At 45.1% G+C, this 26,967-nt stretch overlaps 1 protein-coding gene and 1 non-coding gene across 2 annotated transcripts in view; both read right to left on the bottom strand.

Moving 5' to 3' along the window:
* The window catches only part of Matr3 (matrin 3), a 39,306-nt gene extending 34,296 nt beyond the window's left edge, over positions 1–5,010 (bottom strand). Inside the window, exons 1-4 of the mRNA XM_034517828.2 lie at positions 4,924–5,010; positions 3,892–3,926; positions 2,112–2,189; positions 1,394–1,456 (exon numbers count right to left, since the gene is read on the bottom strand). The gene's annotated coding sequence lies outside the window, so the exon portion shown is untranslated. The remainder of the gene's footprint in view (positions 1–1,393; positions 1,457–2,111; positions 2,190–3,891; positions 3,927–4,923) is intronic.
* On the bottom strand, positions 1,554–1,749 carry LOC117720281 (small nucleolar RNA SNORA74). The gene has a single exon (XR_004608296.1). It is a non-coding gene; the product is annotated as a small nucleolar RNA SNORA74 (small nucleolar RNA).
* Positions 5,011–26,967: the final 21,957 nt, after the last annotated feature.

The following is a 26,967-nucleotide window of genomic DNA, read 5'->3' on the forward strand; positions in this document are numbered from 1 at the left end:
CCAAGACCCAATTTTCTGTCGGATGCTTAATGGGTTGGATTCCCAGGACTCACATGGTAGAAAGTGTTAGCCTCTGATGTCCACTGGTGTTGTGAGTAGCATATGTATTCCCATACTTAATGTAGATTTAACGAAATTAAAATTGCTGTAGGAAGGGCATGGTGGTACTTGCACGTACCCGAATGCTTTCAAGACACAGTAAGGTTAGTTACTGTTCTGTATTTAGTTTAAGACCAGTCTTGGTTACACAAGACTGTGATCAACCAGATGTGGCATCTGTAATCTCATGACTCAGGAGATAGGCTGCAGGATCTGCCAGATGTGGTAGTCCTCACCTATTATTCCAGCACTTCAAGGATGGAGGCAGTTTGAGTATGAGGCCAACCAAAAATAAGAGGACCTATCTCAAAAAGTGTTGGATCTGGACAGATGGCTCAGTGGTTAACCTTGCTGGTCCTCTAGAGCACCAAGTTCTCAGCACTCATTCCAGGGGATTCAAAGTCCTCTTCTGCCCTCCAGAGGCATACACATACATGTCATACACATGTTTAAGTTTCACTTTAAGCTCCCTATAAACAGAGAAAAACACTATGATAGAAGCCATATAAACCCAGGGATAAGAAAAAGATGTTCTGGTTCTTCAGGATAATTTAGTCACCTTATTCCTCTACAATAAGGAATACAAAAGCTTGGCATGTGGTTCATGACTCTGGAAGGCTGACCCAGGAGGACTATGTAAAAAGTGTAAAGATATATTTTGATGCTGTGACTAATGCTTTTCAAGCCCCAAGGCCTAAACTTCAAAGGTCAGAAATGTTCTGCTATCTCTTTGTAAGTGTTCCTTGGAAAAATCTTAAACTTTCAAACATTTGGGAATGTTGACCCTGAAAATGCCAATGAAATTCCAATGTCAGTGTTCATCAGGTATGTTTTATTGGAATATAACCATGTTCATTTGCTGATACATTGCTTTTCACACACAAAAGCAACATAGTTGCAACACCAAAGACAATATTAACAATACTATCTGGGCCATTATAGGAACTTCACAAACCTTTGCTTTTAAAAAGCAGTATTCTTAACTTTCTGGAACATTCTAAGCTGTCCTAAGATGGCCACCATCCAAGTAGATGTCTGAAAACCACTTACTTTTTAATTAGCAAGTAGCCAGCCACATGTAGTACACAGACATCACCTAGTCCCTCTAAAAATTATAGCTGGAGATGTAACTCAGAGGCCATGGGTGTGGGCTCCTTCACTGCCTCATCTGCCAAAGGGTAGCTGGACTTTACAACCATTCTCTGGAATTACATCACAGTTCCATAATCCTCTAAAGCAAACTTAATTTTCCCCATCTAAACTGAAGTAACTCTACATTACAGAGACCACATACATTACTCAAGACAGGGTGTTGTCAGAAACCCGAAGTCCTGATGGAGGCTGATCTCATTCAGATCTAGAATTTAAGGAGAAGGTGACATGCTGTCAGCAAGGTACAGGGCCTAAGTACATGTGACATCCCAGTCCCAGTCCCTTTTTCTTTTATCATGAAAATTGTTTGCACCTAGACCAGGACCAACTCCACAAGGAGTCAGTCCACTCTCAGGGATGCAATACACTGCTCGAAGGTACTCGGCACCGGACACCAAAACAGTGCTCGGAGCCAACCCTCAATGAAGCAGTGTTTACTCTTCCAACAGTGTAACACAATCACAGGCACCACAGCCTGGATAGCTGACAACTGATGGACTGTTCTGGAAAAATCTCCCCCTTTCCATTTCACATATCCCAGGACGACCCCAGGTAGCAGACATGAATACAGAATGCACAGAAGTACTTTCTATGCTTTCAGTTGTATTCAGTCTCTGCCATTTGGCAGGGACTAAGCTTAGATAGACTCTTAGCAGTGAACAGAAACAAGACATTGTCTTCTTAGACACATAATATTCCTATAAGTCATTCCTTAATTGGAATGGCAGACCCAAAAATACTTTATACTACTTTCAAACAAAAATACCAAAGTTCTACAGTAACTGCCAAGAGTGAGCTTGTTTCCCACTCTTTCCTGGTGTGTACCAAGTAGTCAATGCTTCTTCAGTCGAGACGCTCACCTGAGAACCACACGTGCACCCTGTTGTGGATCATTACTTCTCTCAGCCTGGTGAAGACCACCCTACTTTCAAGTCATCCTAAAAAATGCAAGCAAGCTTTAGCAGCCCATAGTACCTCAACAATGCACTAATACACTTAAAATTGTAAATAAATAACCTTCCCTCCCTGGGTCCCACATATTTGAAACAAAGAAATGACTCAAGTTGTCCCGAACTCCCTTCCACACACAAAATATAATTCATATCCCACTAAGTTTTGCCTTCAAGCAACCACCCTTTGATCACCAGTCTGAAGACCATTTATTTACAATAGTTTATTTCACCATTAACACTTGAACCCAAATTCCACACAAAGCCCTCAAGGCTCAACTGAGTCCTTGTAAGAGGTGAATAGGAAAGTCTGATAACTTAAAAAAAAAAAAAAGTAATCACATCTTCCCTGATATGGATCAGGAAGAACAAAGATAGGGGACAATTTTATTTTGGGTACAGGACAACAGCAGCTGGGAAACTGAGTTTAGAAATAAGGTTTAGTGAACTTACTCTTGCTAGAAGTGGGATCCATGCCAGGGGAGGAGTAAGAATTTGAGGAACAGGAAAGGTGAGAATAGATACCTGGAAAGTTATGTTAGGGCTAGTGCACCAGAGGGACAGGCCAAAGGGAAGTCAGTCTCAGGGCTATTGGAGGGGATTTTCTGGTTTTTTTGAGGGTTTCTCTGTGTAGCCCTGGCTGTCCTGGAACTCACTCTGTAGACCAGGCTGGCCTCCAACTCGGAAATCTGCCTGCCTCTGCCTCCTGGGATGGAGGGTCTTTCCAAAGCTAAGCTGGTGCTATTTAGGAGCAGTAGTAACAAAGTAATTATGGGAATGAATCCAAGAGCAGGTAGCTGGAGGGGTAGAGGATTAGGAGTGGGTAATATGGGGCAGTAACTTTCCTGTTGTAACTGCGATGAATTTCTGACTGGTTAAAGGCACGCGCGCACGTGTGTGCGTAGGTAGCCTAGGTATTACATTGAGGATCAAAGGGGATATTGATGTAAATGGGAGGACAATGATGAAGGTAAGGTGAACAATAGAGGTTCCTGACTGGACCTGTCAGAAGATGCTCAGTCTGGGGTGCTTGGTGGGCCTGGCAACCGGCCTTTTTACAGGGTTCCTCCCACAAGACATTCAGGGGGCAGGGTAAGAAAGAGACATCTGGAAATTAAGGTAGCCTGTGCATAGCTTGGCTACAACCAAGAATACTAATAGTTTTTGAGATTTGGTATCTAGGTTGCCTGGACAATCTGAAGGGATCCTGCATACTACACCAGACTCAGTATTTCCAACAGGAAGCTCACTAAAAGGGATGAGTTAGCTTTTATTATTGTGGAGAGAGAAAACTATATTTTTAGTGAAAATGCAGTCCAGTAACTCCTTCCACTGCCTCAGGCTCACTTCTGACCATTCACAGGCACTAAAACTTGATTTTCCCCCTATTTATATCCCTCACCGGCTTTTACTCAGTTCCATTTCCAAGTTGTGATTTAAGTAACCTCCATGTCAGAAGACCTGGATCTTAGCTTTCTTCCTACAGAACTTGCTCTTCTCTTCATGGGTAAGCAACTATGCTGACATCCTGGTATAGTTAACAACAGAGTTGGCATGAACCAGGCCCAGAATGCCAACCAGCTATTGGCTGCTGTTCTCCCAGCAGTTTAACACTTGCCTAGGTACAAGGAAACCTAGGCAGCTGCCTACAGCTGGGGCAACGGGAATGAAGGAGCTGAACTGTACTTACCAGGGCAGGCATCTCCTCAAATTGGCAGCTGGGCACTATGAAATCAAAACACCCCAGATTAGAGCCAGCCAGCTGACAAAACCTGTGCAATTAAAAGACAAAAAACCAAAACCAGCTCTGGCCCTCAAACCCCCTTCACTTTGTTGGGCTGAGTCAAAGAAACAGTAGTAGATTAACAGCTTAGCTCTGGGAGCTCTACTCCCAAATAACCATTCCATTAACCAAGCCCACTACCTGGAGCTCTCATTTGTAGAACGGCAGCAGACAATACCCCTGTACATCAGGTAGACTGGACCACAGTGCACTGATTAGCGGCTGATCCCTGTAATATTAGCATATAGGAAGCTGAGGCAGTCAGACTGCCCCCAGAACCAGCCATCTTGCACTGAGTCCCACTCTTAAAAATGACCTTAGTAAAGATGGTGGTGGTGGGGGATGGGTGAAAAGTTACCCAGAGTGCGGACTAAATCTAGACCGCAGGCTTGAATTCAGCTTTAAAAGACACTTTAAAAGACAATAAAAGTTAACACTTCGAACAGTAATTGAATGTAGATGTAGTGAGGGGAGTTGTGCCTCGGACCTCCAAGGCTGGCGATTTACATTCCATTTTAACCTATCTAAGGGCAAGTTATCCAAGCACAAACTGCACATCTAATCAATTCCAACCAATTTAAAGGAACAGGAAAACGAAGACAGGCCTCATTTTATGTCTAAAAGCACCTTCAGGGCGTGGGCTGAAGCAGATCTGGTTCTCTGCGGACACGTGTTCCTCACGAACCTTTCTCAGTCCCTGTCCGGGGCTCCGGAAATGCTAAACTGAGCCGGATTCCAGGTGACTCCCCAGATGGATAGGGACCGCACCTCACTGGCGGCGACTTTTCGGGCTAGTCCCTTCAAGATGACCTCAAAGGCCGGGGGTATTAGAAAACAAACCCCAGTTTCTTTCTCTGCCCAAGCAGAAACCTCCTCACCCCGCTTCTCGCCTGGGCCAGTAAATCCTCTAGACCCCTTGCTCTTTGGGACCTCACTTACCTGCACGTGCTCAGAGCTCCGCAGGACGCAGCAGCCTCGGCAGAGGCCGCAGAGGAAAAGGGCAGCCGGGAGCTGGCGGGAGCCCCGCCCTGGGGCGGTTGCAGGGCGGGGCGATGAGTCCCGCCCAAGAAAGGCGGGCCTAGAAACACACCAGGCAGAGGAGGAGGACTGCGAGATCCCCATTCGAAGTGACCCATTTGAAGGGTTTGAGAATTGGTTAGTCTCTGCACAAAGGCTACATTTCCTGGGCTCCCATCCGGTTCCTTAAGTATATGAACCCTGGGTTTGCAGCTGCTAAATTCAGAGCCCCTTGTGTCCTAATGGGAGCCAGGCTGACTGCCTACCTAGTGCTAGCGGTCGCAGTTTCTGCAGGTTTAGCCCACGCTTTTAGCACCTACAAGTGCAGATCTTTCTGGTTTTCATCATCTGCGTTGTTACTTGGTTAATGGAACTCCCACACACGCAGATCGCTTGGTCATGTGCTCTGCATCTTTCCTGGATGCTCTTTAGATTAGGCTGGTCAATGCTGTAGTCTAACCCTGCAGACCACATCCCTGACATCCTTCATTGAAATCCTTAACTGAGTGGCAGCAGCTAAGGCTGGCTTTCTCTGCTAGGTTTGTAATTCCTGAATCTATTTTGTAACTCCTTCAAGTTTTGCTTTCGGACTCCCAACCTATCCTCCTTTCCTAGGAGGATATCAATATCTGATCAATAATGATCAGGCAAACCTCTGGAATCAGCCACTGTCCTTGGCATCTGCCAACATGATTTTATTATCAATTTCCTCAGTTCCTTCATAGTGAAAGGGGGGAAGGGTCCTGTGCATTCCAGCCCTAGCATACACCTTTGAAAACACATGGTGCTCCAAATTGATTCCGACAAGAGACCCTAGGCTATGGAGCCAAAAAACTACCAGAGAAATAACAATCCCCAGTCTTCCTCTCCAGGTCTGATGGACTTGGATACTACCCCTGGCTAGAGAAAGGCTTACATAAATACAGTAATTTAAAAGGTCACATGGTCAGTGCTGGGCTGGAAGGCAGGGGCTCTGTCATAATCAATGCAGCATCCAGCTGTCACAGCGTATTTGTAAAAGGAGGGTTATGAGACCTGTTAAACCTGACAGATTGCCTGGGCAATTGTCCTGCAGAGCTCTGCTAAAGGCATGGGCACCTCATATATTTTGCTCTCTTCCCTTCCAAACCCACAAAGTAGAGAAGGCAGGATGACATGCAGAGTTCATAAGAGGGAAAGATGAGGGCAGTGTGTGCGTGCATGTGTGTATTTGTGACTTCAGAGAGGAGGCAAGAAGTAATTGAACATAGGAAGATGTGAGAGTCTTGGGGAGAAAGAGACCAATCACTTTATGCCAGTTGTATTCACAACTTAGTCTAGGCAGAAGTAGAAGGCAAGAATTGTGTAAAAGAAAGTTATTGTGAGTATGGCTATGTGGTGAGCCCTGTTCTAATGTCATAGTAGAAAGACAGTCAACTTCTTTTTAGGGATGGAACATTTAGTGCCCTATGGAGGAGAAACTGGATTATGATTTATTTTCATAGTAAAAAAAAAATCCTTCATAGTCTGCCTTTTAAAAAGCACATCCAGTCATCGGGTGGTGGTATTCTTCTTTAATCCCAGCACTCAAGAGTAGATAGATCTCTGTGAGTTCAAGGCCAGCCTGGTCTGCAGAGCTAGATCCAGGACAGATAAGGCTACACAGAAAAACCCTGACTTGAAAAAATAAAATCAAACAAAGAAAATGCATCCTGCCCGGCGGTGGTGGCGCACGCCTTTAATCCCAGCACCTGGGAGGCAGAGGCAGGCAGATTTCTGAGTTCCAGGACAGCCAGGGCTACACAGAGAAACCCTCTCTCAAAAAACCAAAAAAAAAAAAAAAAAAAAAAGCATCCTTTTAAGTCAGGGAAAAGGTAGATTTATGTATATGTAGGTCTTTTGTTGTTATCTGTATTATCAATATTTTCCCATATTTTTTAAAAGATTTATTTATTTATTTATTTATTTTATATGAGTATACTGTAGCTGTCTTCAGACACACCAGAAGAGGGCATTAGATTCCCATTACAAATGTTTGGGGGTCACTATGTTGTTGCTGGGAACTGAACTCAAGACCTCTGGAAGCCAGTGCTCTTAACCACTGAGCCATCTCTCCAGCCCCCATTTTCCCATATTTTTGACTCTTATACCTTCAGAGACAAGGCTGTGGGGAGAATAATAAAATAAAGAAGAAACATTTCTCTTTTTTCACAGGGCTCAGAATTAAATCCCAGATCTTTGAGACCTTGCTATGTAGCTCAGCTGGGCCACAAACTCATTATGTAGCCCATGAAGGAACATTTCCGGACCAACAGTGTAGGTACGTGGGAAGTGAAGGATGATGGTCCATAGAACAGAAGTCCAGCCCGGAGGGACAGTCCCTGAGCATCTTACTTCTTCCTTGCCTTCCCCTTCTCTTCTCTCTCCGTCCTTGTTTCTTCCTTGGTCCCCTTTGCCATCCAGACTGCTCTTTTCCTTTTCTACCTCAACAGGGACCATCAGCAGAAAAATACTAAATAATTTGTTCACTTAACCATTCAACAGATGCAGATAAGGTCAGAGAGATAGAGATTCCTGTTTGTGCAACGTTTATAGTCTAGTAGGGAATATCATACATTACACATATAGCTTTTAGCAGGTAGCATGGCAGGGAGAGTTCTAGAGGTAGCTGATTCTCTCTCCCTGGCCTAAGTGTTTACAGGAGGCTGCAAGCTTCTGCCTCCCATGTGCTTGGATTAAAGGCAGCGCCATTACCAGCTTTCTTTTTTCCTTTCTTTCTCTTTCTTCCTTCTTTCTCTCTTTCTTTCTTTCTCTCTTTTTTCTTCCTTTCTTTCTTTCTTGACACAGAGTCTCACTATATAGCTTAGTCTAACTTCAGATTTACTATGTAACTCAAGCTGGCCCTGAACTCTTGGTGATCATGTAAGGCCCCCATGAATGGAGGACCTCACCCAAGCCTCGGGAATTCGCGGCCACCCATTAACTGTAAGACACCAAACTTGATGTAATCAGCAAGAGGCATATTTTAATCAGTATACTGAGGTCAAGACCTGTAGCCCACGAAGGAGCAATGGGGTCTGAACCCGGGGCTTTGGAGACAGAAAGAATTTAAAGCCCCAAATCACAACTGGGGGGGGGGACCACAACCCAGGGGGAGTAAGGGAGGGCTATTGGAGAGCACCTGTGGAAAGTCCCAGCCCATTATTCAGTTTGTGACAGGGTACAAGGAACAGGCTATTCTCTAAGAGCCTATACGTAATCAGCCATTTATCAGCCAAGTTCCTGGTATCCAGGATGCACAGGCATGCTAACTTGAACTCCCAGCTCAAACCCTATTCAATCTATCTTATGGTTAGTTTTGTTCCTAGTATCCAGGATGTACGGGCACGCTGAGAACTCTCAACTCAAACTCTCCTGGTATCCAGGGTGCACGGGCCTCCCAGCTCTGAACTCCTATCTCATCTAATTTGTCTTGTGGATAGCTAGTTTCCTAGGACCCAGAGCGCAGAACAAGCTGATCTGCACTCTTGACTCCATCTGTGGAAGGTTTAAAAATTTTTAACTCTTTCAATCATCCTACAACAGCTTCTGGAATTATGGGTGTGTACCACAGTGGATGACTGACTGAACTGTATACTTTAAATGAGTGGATAATCTGTATATAAATTATATCTCGAAAAAGATGTTAAAATAACAATGGAAAGAATACGGAGGGCCTGGAGAGATAGCCCAGAAGTTAAGAGTGCTGTGTGCTCTTTCAGAGGACTCAGGTGCTAGTCTTAGCACCCACATGGCATCTCAGCTACAGTCTGAGGGGATCTGCTGCCCTCTTCTGACCTCTGAGGTCACAAGGCATGTGAGTCACAGACACAAAGTCAAAAAACGTACACATGTAAAAATAAATTTGAAAAAAAAAAAGAATACTTGGAGACTGGAAAAATCTTCAGTCCTGCATATAATTATAGACTGCTAATGTGTTTTGGTTTGGTTTAGTTTTTTGCCAATCTTAAGGGCTAGAAAGGACTTTTTACTTTGTGTCCTGTTGCTTTTCAGCATTTCTTCCCCAGTCTCTGGGAAAACATAAGGCATGTGGTCCAGCAGCATAGCAGATTGGAAGAGTTCCATTGATTGCCATCCTTCTACTCCCTAACTCCGCATCTTAGGATGGCTCCATTCAACATGTTTGATGTCCCTCCCACATACAAACACGTAGGACTTAAAGGAGCCAGTGTCTCTTTTACTCTCTCTGATGTTTAAAATTAAATTATTATGGCAATGAACTCTATATAAACAAATACAGCTTTTTAAGTAAAAAGGCAGTGAGGTGCTAATAATAGTCACAAGACAGTCTTTGATCCCAGCCAGAGGCAGGGAGATCTCTGTAAGTTCAAGGTCAGCCTGGTCTACAAAGTCCAGGACAGCCAACACTTGTTACACAGAGAAACCGTGTCTCAAAGAACAAACAAAACAAAACCCAAAAAGTCACAAGGCAGCCTGGGCCATTGGATCCTTTCTGCTGCATACACAGTTGAGCAAGCTCCAGGGTTTGACTCCCCCTCACATGCCTCCTATCACCCCTTCATTTGCTTGCTAGACTCAGTTTGTTAGTCTATTTTCATACCCCTCATTTTCTCGCCACCCCCACCCCCACACTGTCCAAATTGGCCCTCCAGTCCTGAAACCATTTGCCGGAAATTCATTAAGCTGAACACATGGGACATTACAGAGGCGATCTCACTTGTCACTTAGGCTCCAATATAGAAAGTAATTTTAAGAGGACAGTGGGGGGAGGCTATTTTCGTCCTGGATGTTTGTGCTGAACTCTCTTCTCCTGCACCCTCTCGTTCCCTTCCTGGCTATCTCCCCTTTGTGCTGCTGCTTCTTCCTCAAACTAAACGCTGCCCTTTTTAGTCTTTATCCCAGCTTCAGCTTCACCCTTGAGCTCATTACAGATCGTCTCATCTCGCGTTTTGGAGTCTGTTTCTGACTTCATTATTTATTTGACATGCAGCAGGTCCTGTGCTAGGCACCAGGAGGGGTGAATGGAAAGGCAGAGTCCTTGTTGTTATGGAGTTATAGCCTGATGAAGGTGGGCCTTGGGGACTAAGGGTGGGTTTAGATTTGCTCACTGGAAAGCTGGCAAGGATATATTTGTACCGTTCTGATATATTACCTCCCAGTAAACAGGGATGTAAATATAGCCAGAAGCCTGGCATGTTTATTAGGAAATAAGCCTGTTACCCAAACAGGTAAGAAAACACAAAGCCTTGGCATGCATGTGATATATCCTAGTCCCCTGGGTAGAGAGAAGTTGGGTTTGGAGACAGATAAAGGTTTGAGTCTGACTAACCTACTCACAAATTAGTAGTTCGACTCTGAGATAAGTGACCTCTGGGCCTCAGTTTCCTCACTTATAAATTAAGAACAGTATCTGAGCATGGCAGCATGTGCCTATAGTCACAGTTATGGAGCATGCAGAGCCAGGAGGATTGTTTAAGCCCAGATTTGGGGCTATGCTGCAATGTACCAGGATGCAATCTCTTAAAAAAAAAAAAAAGATGTGTGTGTGTGTGTGTGTGTGTGTGTAGTTTAACCTCTTCCTACTTAAAATGGTTTTTTTTTTTTTTTTTGAAACAGGGGTGAGGGTGGTCGTGGTCACTCTGAAGTTCAGGTTGTCCAGGAAGTCACTGTGTAGCTTAGACTGAACTCAGACTTACAGCAATCTTTTTGTCTCAGCCTACAGAGTTCTATTGGCCTCTTATGTACACCTTTATTTTCTTTTTAATTTAAAAAATAGGAATCTGAGCAAGGAGTGGTATCACATACCTTTAATCCCACCACTCAGGATGCAGAGGCAGGCAGATCTCTGTGAGTTTGGGGTCAACTTGGTCTACAGAGTAAGTTCCAGGGCAGCCAGGACTACACAGAGAAAACTTACCTTGAAAAACCAACCAAATAAAATCAGAGTCTGGGTGGGGGAGACAGCTTAGGCAGTAAAGTAAAGGCTGTGGGACAATGGTGACACCACCAGCCAGGTGCAGCATGCTCTTGTAATCCCAGCAGAGACTGTTTTCAGGCCAGCCACTTTAGACTAATCATCAAGTCTCAGGCCAGTAGAGACTTTGTCTCAAACACAAATGTAGACAGTTCCTAAGGAAGAACAATACCCAAAGCTGGCCTTTAATTTCCTCACACACATGTGCACCTGCACCTATGAGCAAACACATGTTAAAATCCATGTGCTCACACAGTGGAACAGTAGCCTCATCAGAGTTGTTATAGGGATCAAATGCTATATCATGTAACAGGCCACACAAATGCCTGCTTGTCAGTTCTTGTCTCTTCTCTATCCTACCGTTGAATTTCACAGTGGAAAACTATATGGGTCAGTGGGCCATTGAAACTGTGTGGTGGGTAAAAGTGCTTGCTGCCTGGCCTGATGCCCTGAGTTTGGTCCATAGAACTTACATGGTAGAAATGGATTTCCACATGTTCTACATGGTACATGTGTGCCCGTGCATGTGTAAACACATACTCATTCTCTCTTATATACATATGAAACAGATTAATGACGTTTGTAAAAGTGAGTAAATATGAGCTGGGGATGTAGTACTGCTGACAGAGTGGGCCAGGAGGCACTAAGTAAGATGAGCCACACACAGGACCTGACCTCTTGGTGCCTGCCTTTAATTCTAGTACTTGGGAGATGGAAGCAAAAGCATCAAGTTCAAGGTCATCCTTAGCTATATAGTTTGAGGCCAACCTGAGCTAAATGAGACCCTATCCCAAAACAAATACAAATAAATAAATAAATAAATAAATAAATGCAGGACAGCTCTGGTGGCAAAGACCTGTAATACCAATCACTCCAGAGGCTGAGGCAGGAGAATCAGGAGTTCAAAGCCTGCCTGGCTTATACAGTGAATTCCAAACTAGCCTAGGCAACTTAGTGAGACACTGACTTTAAATTTGAAAAAAAAAAAGTAAAGTGTATGTGTGCATTTAGGGGTGCTGTGTGTATGTGTGTGTGTGTGTATGTATGTGTATTGTAACTACTTTCACACTCACCTAACAGGTCCCTGTGTAACCATCAGTTCAAAATGGATCAACAACTTTTAACACAAAACCTGGTACTTTGGAATTGTCTGAGGAAAACAGGCCAAATGCTTCAAGACAGATACGGACAGGAAGGCTTCTGAAGAGGGTCTCAGCAATATAGCACAGAACCTCAAGGATGAACAAATAGGATGCAATTAAAAAGCAACTGCACCCCTCCCCCCCAAAAAAGCCAGGCAGTGGCGGCCATGCCTTTAATCCCAGCACTTGGGAGGCAGAGGCAGGCGGATTTCTGAGTTCGAGGCCAGCCTGGTCTACACAGTGAGTTCCAGGACAGCCAGGACTACACAGAGAAACCCTGTCTCAAAACAACAACAACAACAACAAAAAAGCAACTGCACAGCATAGGAGACAATCGTCATCGAAGAGACAGCCTGACGAATGGGAGGAAAAATTTGCTAATATATCTAATTAATATCTAGGAGGTTACTATCTAGAGACTATTAAGAACAGTAAAAAATAATCACCAGCACCTCAAATCATACAGTCAACAAATGAGCTGATGAATCAAAATGACATTTTTAAAAAAGAATTACTTATTTACACTGTAGCTGTCTTCAGACACACCAGAAGAGGGCACATGATGTGGTTGCTGGGAATTGAACTCAGGACCTCTGGAAGAGCAGTCAGTGCTCTTAACTGCAGAGCCAACTGTCCAGTTCCCCAGAATGACAGTTCTTAAAGGAAGAAATGCAAATCGATGATAAATATTTGAGAAAATGTACAAAAACCTTAGCCATCAGGAAAACGTAAATTAAAGTGGTTTTGAGACAGAAAGAAAAAAAAAGTACACCAAAAATGCTGGTGGGATGTGACTCGGCACTGTGGAATCTGGTGTGTGAGGCGTCCCAAATATAAAAATACATCTACTACACGAGCCTGCTGCATGGCTCCTGGGCCATAAGCCTAAAGAATTCTACAGTGAGTCGGTAAATCATAGAGATCCTTAGGAATCCATGCTTATTGCTGCACTGTTCTCAATAGTCAGTGTATGGAACTAGCCATAGATGAATGAATGGGTAAGAAAAATGTAGCACATATTGCAAAATGGACTTTTATTCCACTATAAAGAATACTGAAATTAATGACATTCGCAATAAAACAGAACTGGCGATCATATAAGTGAAATAAGCAAGAATCAGAAAGACCAAGTTTAATTTTTAGCTAAGTTTAATTTTTTGTTTTTGAAACAATGTCTCATTTTGTAGATCAGGCTGGCCTAGAACTCACAGAGAGACCTGCCTGCCTCTGTGTCCGGATTGCTGGGATTAAAGGTGTGAGCTGGGTCCCAGCTGTTTGGGTTGTTGTTTGATTTGGTCCCCTGCTGGAGTTGGCAGAGGTGACACTCAAGGGTGAATGTGGATCCCAGGCTCCTCTCCTGTGTGCCCCACCCTGGGGAAAGTTCAGTTCCCTTTGTTCTACAAGTTACATGGAAAGGACTTAAAGGTTAGACTTCTCTCTTCTGGGCAGCACTCCTTCCTTCCTCCCTCCCTTCCTTCTTTTCCCCATTCTCACTGTCCCTTGCTCCCCTCCTGTGCCTCCTCTCTCTGTTTTTCCCTTCCTTTCTCTTCTTTCCTCCTAGTTTCTATCCCAGCTGTTGAATGTCATCACCAACTCTACCTCTCAGACCTGGAACTCCATATTCAGACCTGGCTGGCTGAATTCACCTGTCCCTGCCTCCCAAGTGCTGGGATCAGAGGCGTGCACCACCACACCTGCTTTTTGAAAGGTTTTGGTTTTTTTTTTTTTTTTTTTTTTTTTTTTTTTTTTTTTTTTTTTTTTTTTGCTGTTGTTTCATTTGTTGAGACAGGGTTTCTCTTTGTATATCCGTGCCTGTCCTGAAACTCGATCTGTAGGTCAGCCTGGCCTTGAACTCACAGAGATTCACTTGACTCTGCCTCCCAAGTTCTGGGACAAAAGGTGTTCACCAGCACCACAGACTTGAAAGTTTTAATACGCTGATGTGAAGGATCAGGAAAGCTAGAGTACTGGACTGCACATTTCCCACACTTTTTAGACTATTTTTTTCTTTATAGAGCTGGGAGACAAAGTCTATAACCCAGGGAGAGGAGAGAGAGAGAGAGAGAGAGAGAGAGAGAGAGAGAGAGAAAGAGAGAAAGAGAGAGAGAGAGAGAGAGAGAAAGAGAGAGAGAGAGAGAGAGAGGTGCATGTGTGTGTGATTGCTGGGATCACAGTTGTGCACCACAATACTTAGTTTTGTGTATTATTGGTGATCAAACCCAGTCCTCCATTCATGCTAGGTAAAATACTCTACATTCCCAGCCCTAGATTTTTCTTAAATACGCTCACATTCATTTCCTAATTTGATCATTACAATGACCCTAGAATAGGATAGAGAATTTGTATTAGTCTATTTTATAGATGAGTAATGCTGAGGACCAGGGAGTTTACATACCTGATCAGTAGTCCATAATTAGCCAACAAGCAGGCAGGTCTCCCGTTGTTATTGGTGTGTGTGTGTGTGTGTGTGTGTGTGTGTGTGTGTTGAGAGAGGAGTCTTACTATGTCTCTGGGAGGCCTCAAGCTCATGAGCGTCTTGCCTTAGCTACTGCCTGCATCACCACAATGCCCAACTCAAAGTTATTTACAGTCTTAGTCTGTCTGAATTGCCTCGAAATGAATTTAAAGATAATGTAGCCATGTCCTATCATAATATAGGATATGATATATTATATGAGAACTAGAAAACATACTATAAACTGGTAAACTTGACATCCAATTTTTTTCTAGTTAACTAAAATATGATAAATCCACTATGTTTTGACACTGTTCCATAGACTAGAAAAAGAGCAATAATAAACATCAATGAAAATACAAATTCTTGCTTTTGTGAAGCTTTCATTCTAGTTAGTGTGTGTGTGGGAACAGAAATAACATACACATAAAATATATTTATTATCCCTTTATATTATATATTATGTAGTTACAACAGCTAAGAATAAAAATAAACTAAAGAATAGGATAGGAAGACATAGAGGTTGCAATTTAAGAAGGGGATGGGGGGGGGTAGGAAGGCTGGAGAAATGGCTCAGAGGTTAAGAGCACTGGCTGCTCTTCCAGAGGTCCTGAGTTCAATTCCCAGCAACCACATGGTGACTCACAACCATCTGTAATGAGATCTGGTGCCCTCTTCTGGACTGTAGGCAAACATGCAGGCAGAACGCTATATTCATAATAAATAAATAAATCTTTAAAAAATTAAATAAAGAGGGAGAAAGGGCCAGTGAGATGGCACAGTAGGTAAAGAGGCTTGCACATGGTTGAAGGAGAAACTAACTTCCACAGTTGTCCTTTGACCTCCACAAGTGTACTTTGCCATTCCTGTACCTACACACACACACACACACACACACACACAAAGACACACCCCTAAAATGTAGTTTTCAAAGGACAGGGAAGGATCAGGAACAGTTACTCTAGGGCCAGAGAGATGGTTCAGTGGTTAAGATGGTTTCCTGCTCTTACTGAGGTCCCCATTTCAGTTCCCAGCACCACATGATTATCTGACGAGCAGTTCCTAGGGTCCCATAGTATCTTCTGACCTTTGAGGTTGACAGGCACGCATGTGATGATCAGACATATGTGCAGCCAAAAGACCTATGCACATAAAACAAAAAGTAAATAAAATTTAAAATAAAATGGAAAAAAAAAAAAAGCTTTTCTGGGAAAGTAGCATTTGAGAAAAGACCTAAAGGAGCTGGGGCCTCGGCTTTGCCGGAAGTGCCTGCCTGGCCTGGGTAAGCCTTCATCCTCTGCACTGCATAAAGCAGGTGAGGTAGCTCATACCTGTGATCCCAGCACGTGGGAGGGAGAGGCAGGAGAATCAAGAGTTCAGGGTCATTCCTGACTTCACTAGGAGTTCAAAGTCAGCCTGACTCACATCCTGTCTCAAAAAGGAAACACAAACTAACTCAAAGGGCGAGAGTTAGAGCTGGGCCAAGGATGAGACTGAGCTGGAGAGGCAGCCAGGTATCAGGGGATGAGGCCAGAGAGACTGTGGGGATAGACTCCAGCCAGATTTATAAGGTATCACCAGATTTATAAGGTAACAAGATGATATAATAAAAATGCCATATGGCAGGTCTGTTATGTTGCTGCAAAACAAATTTTCCCAACACTTTAAGAGCTTAAAATAACAAATGCAAGTGTTTGTTTCAGAAGTTTCTGAGAGGTGGGAGATGAGGTGGCTTAAGGTCACCCAGTAGGCCTGCAGTCAGTCACTGGACAGTGATCTTGTAATTTTCTCTCCCCCTTCCCCCAGAGCTGAGGACCAAACCCAGGACTTTGTCGTTGCTAGGTAATTGCTCTACCATTGAGCTATATCCCCATCCCCAGATCTGATGTAATCTTGTCCAGGGCTGGAGGACCTGTTTCTAAGGCTGTGCACGTGGCTGCTGATACGAACTTCTTCATAGCAACTGGCTTCTCCAGTACCAGTGATCAATAAGACCAAGAGAAGTGACCAAGAAGAAACCAAGAATCTTTTATAACCTAATCCTGGAAGTTAAACAGGATTACTCCTGCCATGTGCCATTGGCCATACAGAGAAATCCTGGCACCAGGTGGAAGGGGACTACAAATGCCTGAGAATCGGAACAGGGGACTCACTAGAGGCTGTTGTAGGAGCTGGTCTGTTAGACCCTTCCTCAAGGGCAGGCATCGGTGAGTAAAACCTCTTCAGGGCATAGCACGGTGGGTAAAAGTGATTTCTGGAGCCTACAGCCTATGGTGGAAGGGGAAAACTGACCCCCAAAAGTTGTTCTCTGATCTCTAAATATATAACATGATATATAACACAGCATATGTCATCATCATCACCACCACCATCACCACCACCATCACCACCACCACCACCATCACCACCACCACCACCACCACCACCACCACCATCACCACCACCACCACCACCACCACCACCACCACCACCACCACCATCACCACCACCACCACCACCACCACCACCACCACCACCACCACCATCACCACCACCACCACCACCACCACCACCACCACCACCACCACCATCACCACCACCACCACCACCACCACCACCATCACCACCACCACCACCACCACCACCATCACCACCACCATCACCATCACCACCACCATCACCACCACCATCACCATCACCATCACCACCATCACCACCATCACCACCACCACCACCATCACCACCACCACCACCACCACCACCATCACCACCACCACCACCACCACCACCACCATCACCACCACCACCATCACCACCATCACCACCATCACCACCACCACCACCACCACCACCACCACCACCACCACCATCACCACCACCACCACCACCACCACCACCATCACCATCACCACCACCACCACCACCACCACCATCACCACCACCATCACCATCACCACCACCATCACCACCACCATCACCATCACCACCACCATCACCATCACCACCATCACCACCACCACCACCACCACCATCAATAGTACTAATAATAGTAATAAACCTTCAAACTAACCATCTCTTCAACTGTGTGGTCCTCAGAGCACTGGAGCTCACAACTCTCTCTGGGGAGAGGCTGGAACAGGAATAACACAGATTAAGAAAGCTGCTGAGAATCTGTGTCAATTCAGCAAGAGCAAGCTTGTTATCCCCCCGCACCCCCCCTCCCAAAGGTCTGATTCTTCCAGGCTTGCATTCATTATCTTACCCATCCAATTAACTCAACTTGTAATAATCTTGAACCTGCACAGAAACAAGAATCAGTTTGAGGAAATCTACAGAATTTCAAAGGCAGACTGGTACTCCTCTGGGTAAGTTAACCTTGAGAGGACACTGGAGTTTTATGAACAACAGTAGATCTGGCTTATCCTTTCAGAACCCCCAAGTTCCTTTTTGTAGGAGATAGGCATCCTGCCTTGCCTAAGATGAATGACTGACGACAATGATCAAAACATTTGCCTTGTCCCTGAGGGCCAGTACTGGATTTGTCCAGAACAAAGACGAGGTTCTCTTGAGGCCCAGAGCCAGCCTCCCCCTCCTCCCGGGCTCCAAGGCCTTTGCAGTCTCAGTCGGTTTCCTCAGATGAGCAGCAGATGGCGCTGTAGCCTCAGCAGCGAGCAGCTGAAGCTCCTGGCAAGTGCAGGGCCCTGAAAGAAAGGCAGGCTGCTAGTTTAGCATCTGGAGGCTCTTGAGGTAGAAGTTTCTGCTCTGTGATTGCAAATGAAGATGCTGTCTGAGCTGGAATTTCAGAAAGCTGGGCTCTCAATCAGAAAACAGGTGGTGGACAGAGAGCCTTTTAAAAAAGCATCTTTTCTAATACAGATCAAAATCGATGGCTGAAGGAACTCTTTTTCTTGAACTGACTTTGAGGGGTTTGTCCTAGGTTCAGGGGATGGCTAGTTCTGAAAGAACTCCTGGGATGGTCAGGTGCAGCCAGGGTGACTGGAGGTGGTACCACCGGGTACTGGAAAACACCTACGGAATTTCTGGGGCTTAGAAACACTGAATCCTCCCGGCTCCCTTACCCAGTGACCCAAATGAGAAGCTACGCCTAGTGTTGCCTGCCTGAGATTGGACTGGGACCCAACCTGCAGACTCCAGCATTCCCTGAAGACCTTCCCTGCAACAGTCTCCTTCCCTTCCTGGCGTTCCTTGCTTTTTCTCCTCCTTCCTTTTTCTCTGTCATCCATCACTTTACCCTTTCCCTTCTAAAGACCAATTTCTCTGCTCTTCTCCAGTACAAGGAAGAACCTTGTTACTAAACAAGGGAAAAGGCGCTGGCACTAGGTCGCTGACACACCAACACACCAACACCCTGTCTTCAGGGATTCAGGCTCTTTCCAGGGGGCTCTCCCTATTCCCTTCTGCTGCTTGACGGCTAGTTCCAGCTAGGCCCAGACACAAGGAGGTCCAGAAGTTATCAAAAGAATGTATTTTCTTTCTCCAGCACCTGTGTTCCCTGCTTCCTATCTCCAGAGGTGAAAGGGGTTTCTCAGTAGGATTGAGGGGTTCACTGGAAGCTCATAGGTCACTGGAATGTCAGTCAGAAGATAGGCATTGCCTATTTTTGTTCCCTACTGTACCCACATAATAGAGGTTCAATAAACAGTTATTAAAAAGCAACTGAATGAGCGGGGCTGTTAAGATGGTTCAGCAGTTAAGAGCATTTGCTGCCCTTGCAGAAGACCTTGGTTTAACTCCGAGCTCTCTCGTGGGGAGGCTCACAGCTGCCTTTACTCCAGTTCTAGGCAATCAAATGCCCTCTCTGGCCCATGAGGAAACCTATATGCATGTAGCACACGCGCACACGCACATGCACACGCACGCACACACACACACACACACACCGAGAGAGAGAGAGAGAGAGAGAGAGAGAGAGAGAGAGAGAGAGAGAGAGAGACAAACATACACAGAGAGAAATTTAAAAATAATGAGCAAATGGTCTTTCAGCTGGTAAAATGCCTGTTATGGAAGTGTGAGAACTTGAGCTGGAGTCCCTAGAGGTCCTTACCCAGCCTAGGCAGGTCTAATGAGAGGCCCTGTCGCGAAAAAAGAGGTGAAGAACAATACATGGAGATGCCTGATGTCTGTCCTCCCCATGCTCACGTGTGTATGTGCACCAGCACACACGTGCATACACATACATGTACACAGAGAGACAGAAACATGAATTCTGAGCTCTGTAGAAGGCAATAAACATAAAAAACATAAAAAAGCAATCCCAGTGAATAGAAAAGAGGAAAACCCAATTAATCATCTGTAACTAGACTAGAGGGCGAGGCCGTGGGTAAAAGCTACATGGCACCTGTATTTGTATCCTGAAGATGAAGAAACAATCACTTACGCACTCAGCAGTTATCCCTGTGACCTGCTAGACTCTTGGCAACAGCCCAGATGCAGGGCTGTAGTTAAAAATACACTAGTTGAGAGCCCGATGTGGTGGCACAATACTTTAAGTCCAGCACTCTGGAGGCAGAGGCAGGCAGATTTCTGTGAGTTCAAGGTCAGCTTGGGCTACATAAGTTCCATGACAGCCAGGGCCATATAGAGAGACCCTGTCTCAAAAAACCAAATACCAAGGGGCTGGAGAGATGGCTTAGTGGTTGAGAGCACTGTTTGCTTATTCAGAGGACCCAGGTTCAATTCCCAGCACCTACAAGGCAACTCACAACTGTCTCTAACTTCAGTTCCAGAGGACCCAACACCCCCTCCCCAGACATACATGCAGGCAAAACACCAATACACATGAAATAAAAATAAATAAATTAGTTGTGTGTAACTGGGATACATATGTGTGTGTGTGTGTGTTTGGATATATATATATATATGTTTATATATTTATATATTATATATTATATATAAGATATATTATATTCAGTTCAGTGACTAGTTCAGTGGCTATCAACCTTCCAAATGCTATGACCCTTTAATATAGTCCCTCCTCAGGTTATGGTAACCCTCAACTAAAAAATTATTCCATTGCTACTTCATAGCTGTAATTTTGCTACTGTTATGAGTTGTCATGTAAATATCTGATATGAAGCACATCTTATCTGTGACCCCCCCCAAGGGGTTGCAGCTCTCCGGTTGAGAACCCCTGAACAAGTTGAATGTGGGAGATAGAGGAGCAATAAACAGGCAATAACTGGGTGTAAGCCCGTGTTATAGCAGAAAACAGAGTGGCTTGCCCAGTCTTAAGAGTTCTAGGAGGCTTTTTAATGGAGGGAGTTTGTCTTGGTTAGGGCTGCTATTGCTGTGCTAAAGCACCATGACCAAAAGTAACGTGGGAAGGAAAGGGTTTATTCAGCTTACACTTCGCTGTTCATCATCAAAGGAAGTCAGGGCAGGAAGTCAAGCAAGGCAGGAACCTGGAGGCAGGAGCTGATGCAGAGACCATGGAGGGGTGCCGCTTACTGGCTTGCTCCCCATGGCTTGCTCAGGCTGCTTTCTTATAGAACCCAGGACCATTGACCCAGGAATGGCACCACTTAAAATGGGCTGGGCTCTCCCTCCCCAGTCAATCACTAACTAAGAAAATGCCCTACAGGCTTGTCTATAGCCAGTTCTTGTGGAAGCATTTACTTAATTGAGGTTCTTTCCTCCCCGATGACAGCCTGTGTCAATTTGACATAAAATCATCCAGCATGGAATTTAAGCTGAGAACCACCATAAAGATTTAGTAGAATTTAGCTGGAAAAAATAGGGAAAGAGTCTAGATCAAATAAATATCATGCAGGATCAAGGGAGAAAGTAAGTTTCAAAGAGCTGAGCAAAGGTAAGGGTCCTAGTAAGGGTCGTCAGAAGGCAAGGAGCAGGAGAGGTGAACAGAATAGCTCGAAGTGTGCTATTCTGGAGTGGGGAAAACTTTGAAAAGTTTTAAGAAGGGAAGTAATAAAATTAACTGCATTTTAGATTACTGTCTCTCTTTTCTTCCTTCCTCTCATCCTCCCTTCCTTCCTTTCTTGATAGGGTCTTACTGTGTAATCTTGGCTGGCTTGGAACTCACTGTGTAGCCCAGACTATCCTTGAACTCATAGAGATCTACTTGCTTCAGTCTCCTGAGTGCTGTAAATGAAGGTGAGTGCCACCATGCATCACAATATCTGGGTGCTTTCTAAAGACAGAAAAGGTAAGATCAGAGGGAGAGTTTTCCTGGAGATCATCTAGGGAGTGGGGATGATGCCAGTAGGTGGGAAGGACATTTTTGAGTTGAGGATGCTTGGAGATGTTCCTGGTTTCAAGAGTTGAGCATCTTCTAGGAAGTTCATGTGGTTGTACATCTTTGGATTGTGAGAGGGTACAGGAGTAGATGGTAGGAAACGAGGCCAGAGGAGCTAATCTTTGAAAGTTTTGCTAGCTAAGGATGAGACCAGACTCCTTTTGTCAGAGCCAAGGAAGGAGAGAGAGAGAGGTTATAGCCACCCTCTGCAAGAACGGAACAAATACATCACACAAAGCCCAAAAGATGTGCAAACAGTGTCCACGGAAGTAAATGAGGGTGTGAGAGCTAAAGTGAGCAGGTGGACCAGGCCAAGGGCTAGGGAGAGTAGAAAGAGATGGTCTGCTGGGCAGATAGGCAAGCAAGGTTGGCCTAACTGTATTCTATCAGAATCTGAAAATGCCTCTGGGGGTTTAGCTCCTTGGTAGAATGCTTGCCTTCTGTGTGCAAGGCTCTGGATTTAATCCCCAGCACTGTGAAACATGAACAAAAAAAAAATCTGAATGTCCCTATCCTAAAATGGGTCACTTGGGCCCCCAAGATGGCTCAGCAGTTAAAAGCATTTGCCAACAAGCCTGATGGCCGTAATTTAATCCCAGGAACCCACATAGTGGAGAGAACTGACTCCCTTGTTGGTTGTCCTCTGATCTCCACACACCAGTGTGCAGACACATGTACACACACACACACACACACACACACACACACACACTATACACACACACAGAATAATGTAATTTTAAAAATAAGACAAGTTTCTGACTTATTCTCTTTTCTGCCTACAGACCTAAAGGCATCCTACAGATATTTCTATTTTTTTCCCTAAAGAAAAGACTTAGAAAAAGGTAGAGAGTGTGAGTCACTTAACATAATGGTTAAGAGGCTGGGTTCTGCCTCTTCCTTGTTTTGTAACTCAGAGCAAATAATTTAATGGAGCCACTTTTCTCACCTGTTGGTGCTGAAAGCCTGAAATGAGCTTAATGTGAACAGAAAAATCCCCTAATGAAGCTTCACTATACATTGTCGGTGTTCTTGGTGTCAGCCAAATGGAGCAGAGCACACAGGGCAGAAAGAGAACAGGATGCAACAGAAGAGGACTGAGGGGGAGGGGAGTGGGATCCGATTGCTCAGAAGTCTTCTATGGCTTCCATAACCCACACTGCACAACTGTCCACTGCTATGATTCGAGTGTTGTCCCCAGTTCACGAACTGGAAACAAACCCCAGTATAACACCCCCAGGAGGTGGAGCTCAATGAGAAATGACTAGTTCTTAGATTGCTTGGAATGGATTTTGGCATTCCTGGAGTGGACTGGTTAGAAAAGCAAGTTTAACTCCTTCTTACCTTCTTCCTTTTCTATGCTCTTTTGTTTTTGTTTTTCTTGAATATATTTGCACATTGGTGTGTATGCAGATCCATATACACACGCTTGCCTCTGTGTGGAGGCCAGAGATCAAGCCTGGGCATCTTTCTTCAGGAGCTGTCCAGCCTGCTTTTTTTTTTTTTTTTGGTTTGGTTTTTCGAGATAGGGTTTCTCTGTGTAGCCCTGGCTGCCCTGGAGCTCACTCTGTAGACCAGGCTGGCCTCGAACTCAGAAATCCGCCTGCCTTTGCCTCCCAAGTGCTGGGATTAAAGGCGTGCGCCACCACCGGCCGGCTCCAGCCTGCTTTTTGAGACAGAATCTCTCACTTGGGCCTGGAGCTTAATCATTAGGCTAGACTGGCTGGCCAGTGGGCCCCAGGGATCTGCCTGTCTTTGTGTCTCTGCTTTCCCAGTTCTGAGATTAGTGTTTTACACTGCACCCCTGGCTCTCTAGTTGAAGACTGAGCTCAGATCCTCATTTCATGCTTGGATGGCAAGCACTTTACTGAGTTACTTCCCAGCACCCCTCTCCCCATCCTTGTTTTGGAGACGAGGTTCATTATGCAGCTCACGCTGGTTTGGAACTTGCTATATTAGACTAAACTGACCTCAAACTCATAGAGATCCATCTGCCTCTGCCTCCTGACTGCTGGGATTAGAAGTGTGTGCTATCAACCTATCCAGCCCATTTTGTTCCCAGCACCCAAATGGTGCCTCACTACCATCTGGAATTCCAGTTCCAGGGGATCTAATGCCCTCTTCTGGTCTCTGCAGGCACTACATGTGTGTGGTACACATACATGCTGACAAAACCCTCATACACAAAAGAAAAAATTAAAAATGAAAAATAAGTAAAAGATAGGATTTCATGTAGCTCAGGCCATCCTTGAACTCACTATGTAACCGAGGACAATGTTGAATTTCAGATGCTCTTCCCTTTACCCTCCAAGCACTGGGATTAAAGACTAGAACTATAGTGTGTGCCAGCACACCTGGTTCACCCAGTGCTTGGGACTGAACTACAGCTTTGTACATTCTAGTCAAACACGGTACCAACTGAGCTACAGCTCAGCCTTCCCATGCTTCCTCGCCATCTGTAGTCTGCCATGGCATGCTTCAGCAAGAAGACTTTCATCAGATATTAGCCGTTAATCTTGCCTCTAAAAGTGTAAGAAACGACTCCCTGTCCTTTATAAGTTATCCACTCTTAGGTATTGTGTAGCACAGCACAGACTAACACATCAATCAAAGACAGTTTCACCTGGCCATCCTGGCTCCTCTCCCATCGCTTACAATGTAATTTTCTAGATTAAACATGACACTGTCACTCATAAAATTGTATCAGGCCCTTCAAGTTCTTGCACGAGCTGTTCTTCTGGAAACAAAATAGTCTTTCACTGCTGTCTTTGTATCAAATATGGAGAAGCCAAAGCCATAAAAGAGACCTGGGGCAGGCGTTGGGAAAAGACTCAGCATGCGTGTGCTGAGACATAGTGTCCTAAAGAGAAAGAGGACCAGGACACAGTTAATGCAGATCAAATTATGACGTGTGTCAGAGTGCTTAGATGAGACATAGGAGCAGACATTGGTGTATGTGCTTCTTTAGACCAGGAGACTAAGATTGAAGAAGAAAAGGAAAGGGCTTAGCAACTTCAACACTGTCCTGAACTTTCACACCCTCCATGTTTTTCCCCTCCTACCTTCCACCAGGGTCCAGGTTCTCTGAGAAGAATTGTAGACCTGCATATTGCCCAGGCGTTTATTTGATCCATTCAGGAGCCTCAGCCAAGGCCCCCAGATATAGAGTACAGTTATGTGGAGACGTGGAAAGGCATGTACATAGGGTTGGAGATGTGGACTGATGCTTAAGAGCAGAGGCTTCTTCTGCAAAGGAATTGGTTTTCTTTCCTGAACCCACAGAATGGCTCACAACCACGCCTGTGCTCCATGTGGGTGCCTGGTGCCTGCAGAGGCCAGAAGGGGGCGCCAGATCCCCTGGAGCTGAGTCAAAGACAGCCGTGAGCCAGCGTGTGAGTGCTGGAGGTTGGACTCCAACTTTGGAAGCTCAGTCATTGCTTTTAGTGGCTGAGCTACCTCTCTGGTTTATTTTCTGAAATAGGTTTTCACATTAAACTTGGAGTTCAACGATGGGGCTAGCTTGGCTGGCCCCTCCTGTCTCTGCCATCTCTTTTCCTCTTTTGCTACTCGTTGTTTGTTTTGATATGCTGAAGGTGCTTACCTATTTGCCTCTGCCCCCAGAATGCTTGGATTAAAGGTGTGCATCACCATGCCTGGGCCTCTACCAGTGTTTGAGAATGAGTTTCTCACTGAACTGCGGTCTTGACATTTCAGCCAGGCTAGCTGGGATTCACCTGTCTGCTTCCTAAGCACCAGGGTTGCATGTATTGCTGCCATCCTGGTTCTGGAGACTCACTCAGGTCCTCATGTTTGCACGGTACTGTGGTTTGAATATGAAACATCCCCCATAAGCTCTCCCATTTGGAGTTGGTCTCCATCTGGTGGCACTGTTTGGGAAAGTTGAGAACTTTTAGGAGGTGGAACCTCACTGGAGGAAGTAGGTCAGAAAGGGTGGGCCTTGAAGTATTATAGCCTGGCCTACTTCCTGTTTCTGCCACCATTTCTCCCCTGTCGGCTACTAGTTATTCTCCACCATGATGAATTCTGTCCTCCAGCACTGTAAGCCAGAATAAGCCCTCTCTGCCTTGGCTGCTTCTGTCAGCCCAGGCTGAGCACCCTTCGAAGCAAAGGACTTGTTTTCTATTGCATAGTCAGCCCGATAGCACACTGTGTGGGACACAATCTGTAAATATTGATCAGACAAATAGATAGGTTCCCATTTGATCCACAGAGAAGCCACAGTTGCTGAGAATGGGGGTGTATGTGTGTAATTCCAGAACTGGAGAGGCCGAGGCAGGAGGATTGTACCTTTGACTGCAGCCTGAGCTGCAGAGAGACTGAGTAGGAGGACTAAAAAGGTTACAGGATTAAATATATTCAGTTAAGTTCCTGTTTGGAGATTCTTTGAGTTTAGTTCGGATGCCCAAGGGCACACTTATTCTCTGAATAAAGGCTTGTGGGGAAGGGGGTTATGGGGTGTCATGGGATACAAGCCTTAGAAGACTTTGATATCTCATCAAAAGTGAGCTCAAAAGGAACCTTGTGGCGCTTCTTATTTTCCTACCCTCTCCTAACTAAGGACAAAAACGAGAGCCTGGCACAGCCTCTAAAGACCTGGGAATTTAGCTGGGCATGGTGGCCCATGCCCATAATCCTGGCCCCCTCAGCCATGGAGCCAGGGGTTTGAGTTCATCTCAGCTATATACGGAATCTTAGTCTGGCCTGGCATATGTGAGGCTCTGTCTAACAAACAAACAGCAACACAAAAATGACCTGGAATCTTTCTCACTCTCCCCAGCAGCTAGCCTGGCTTCTGCGCACCCATCCCATGTCTGCTGCTGAACCTTGGCAGCAGAGACAGTGGGCTTCCTTCTATGCATTGCTTCTGTCTATCTTGCCTAAAGCCCTCTTTCCCTCAGCATCTTCCCCTCTATTCATTCTTCTGGTTCTGGCTCTCTCATCATTGTCCCTCCCCTTCTCCTCCTCCTTCCTTCCCTCTCTTCATAAAGCAATAGCCTGCTCTTTTCTTCCAAAATTGAAGGGCAGTGGTGTAGTAAAACAAATTGCTGTCAACAGAAGTACATTTTCACTGTATTTATCCCCATGCAGGGAAGATTTATCAGGGTCTCTCACCCTGCACTGT

Source organism: Arvicanthis niloticus, chromosome 14, assembly GCF_011762505.2.
Source record: "Arvicanthis niloticus isolate mArvNil1 chromosome 14, mArvNil1.pat.X, whole genome shotgun sequence".
Taxonomy (NCBI): Eukaryota; Metazoa; Chordata; class Mammalia; order Rodentia; family Muridae; genus Arvicanthis; species Arvicanthis niloticus.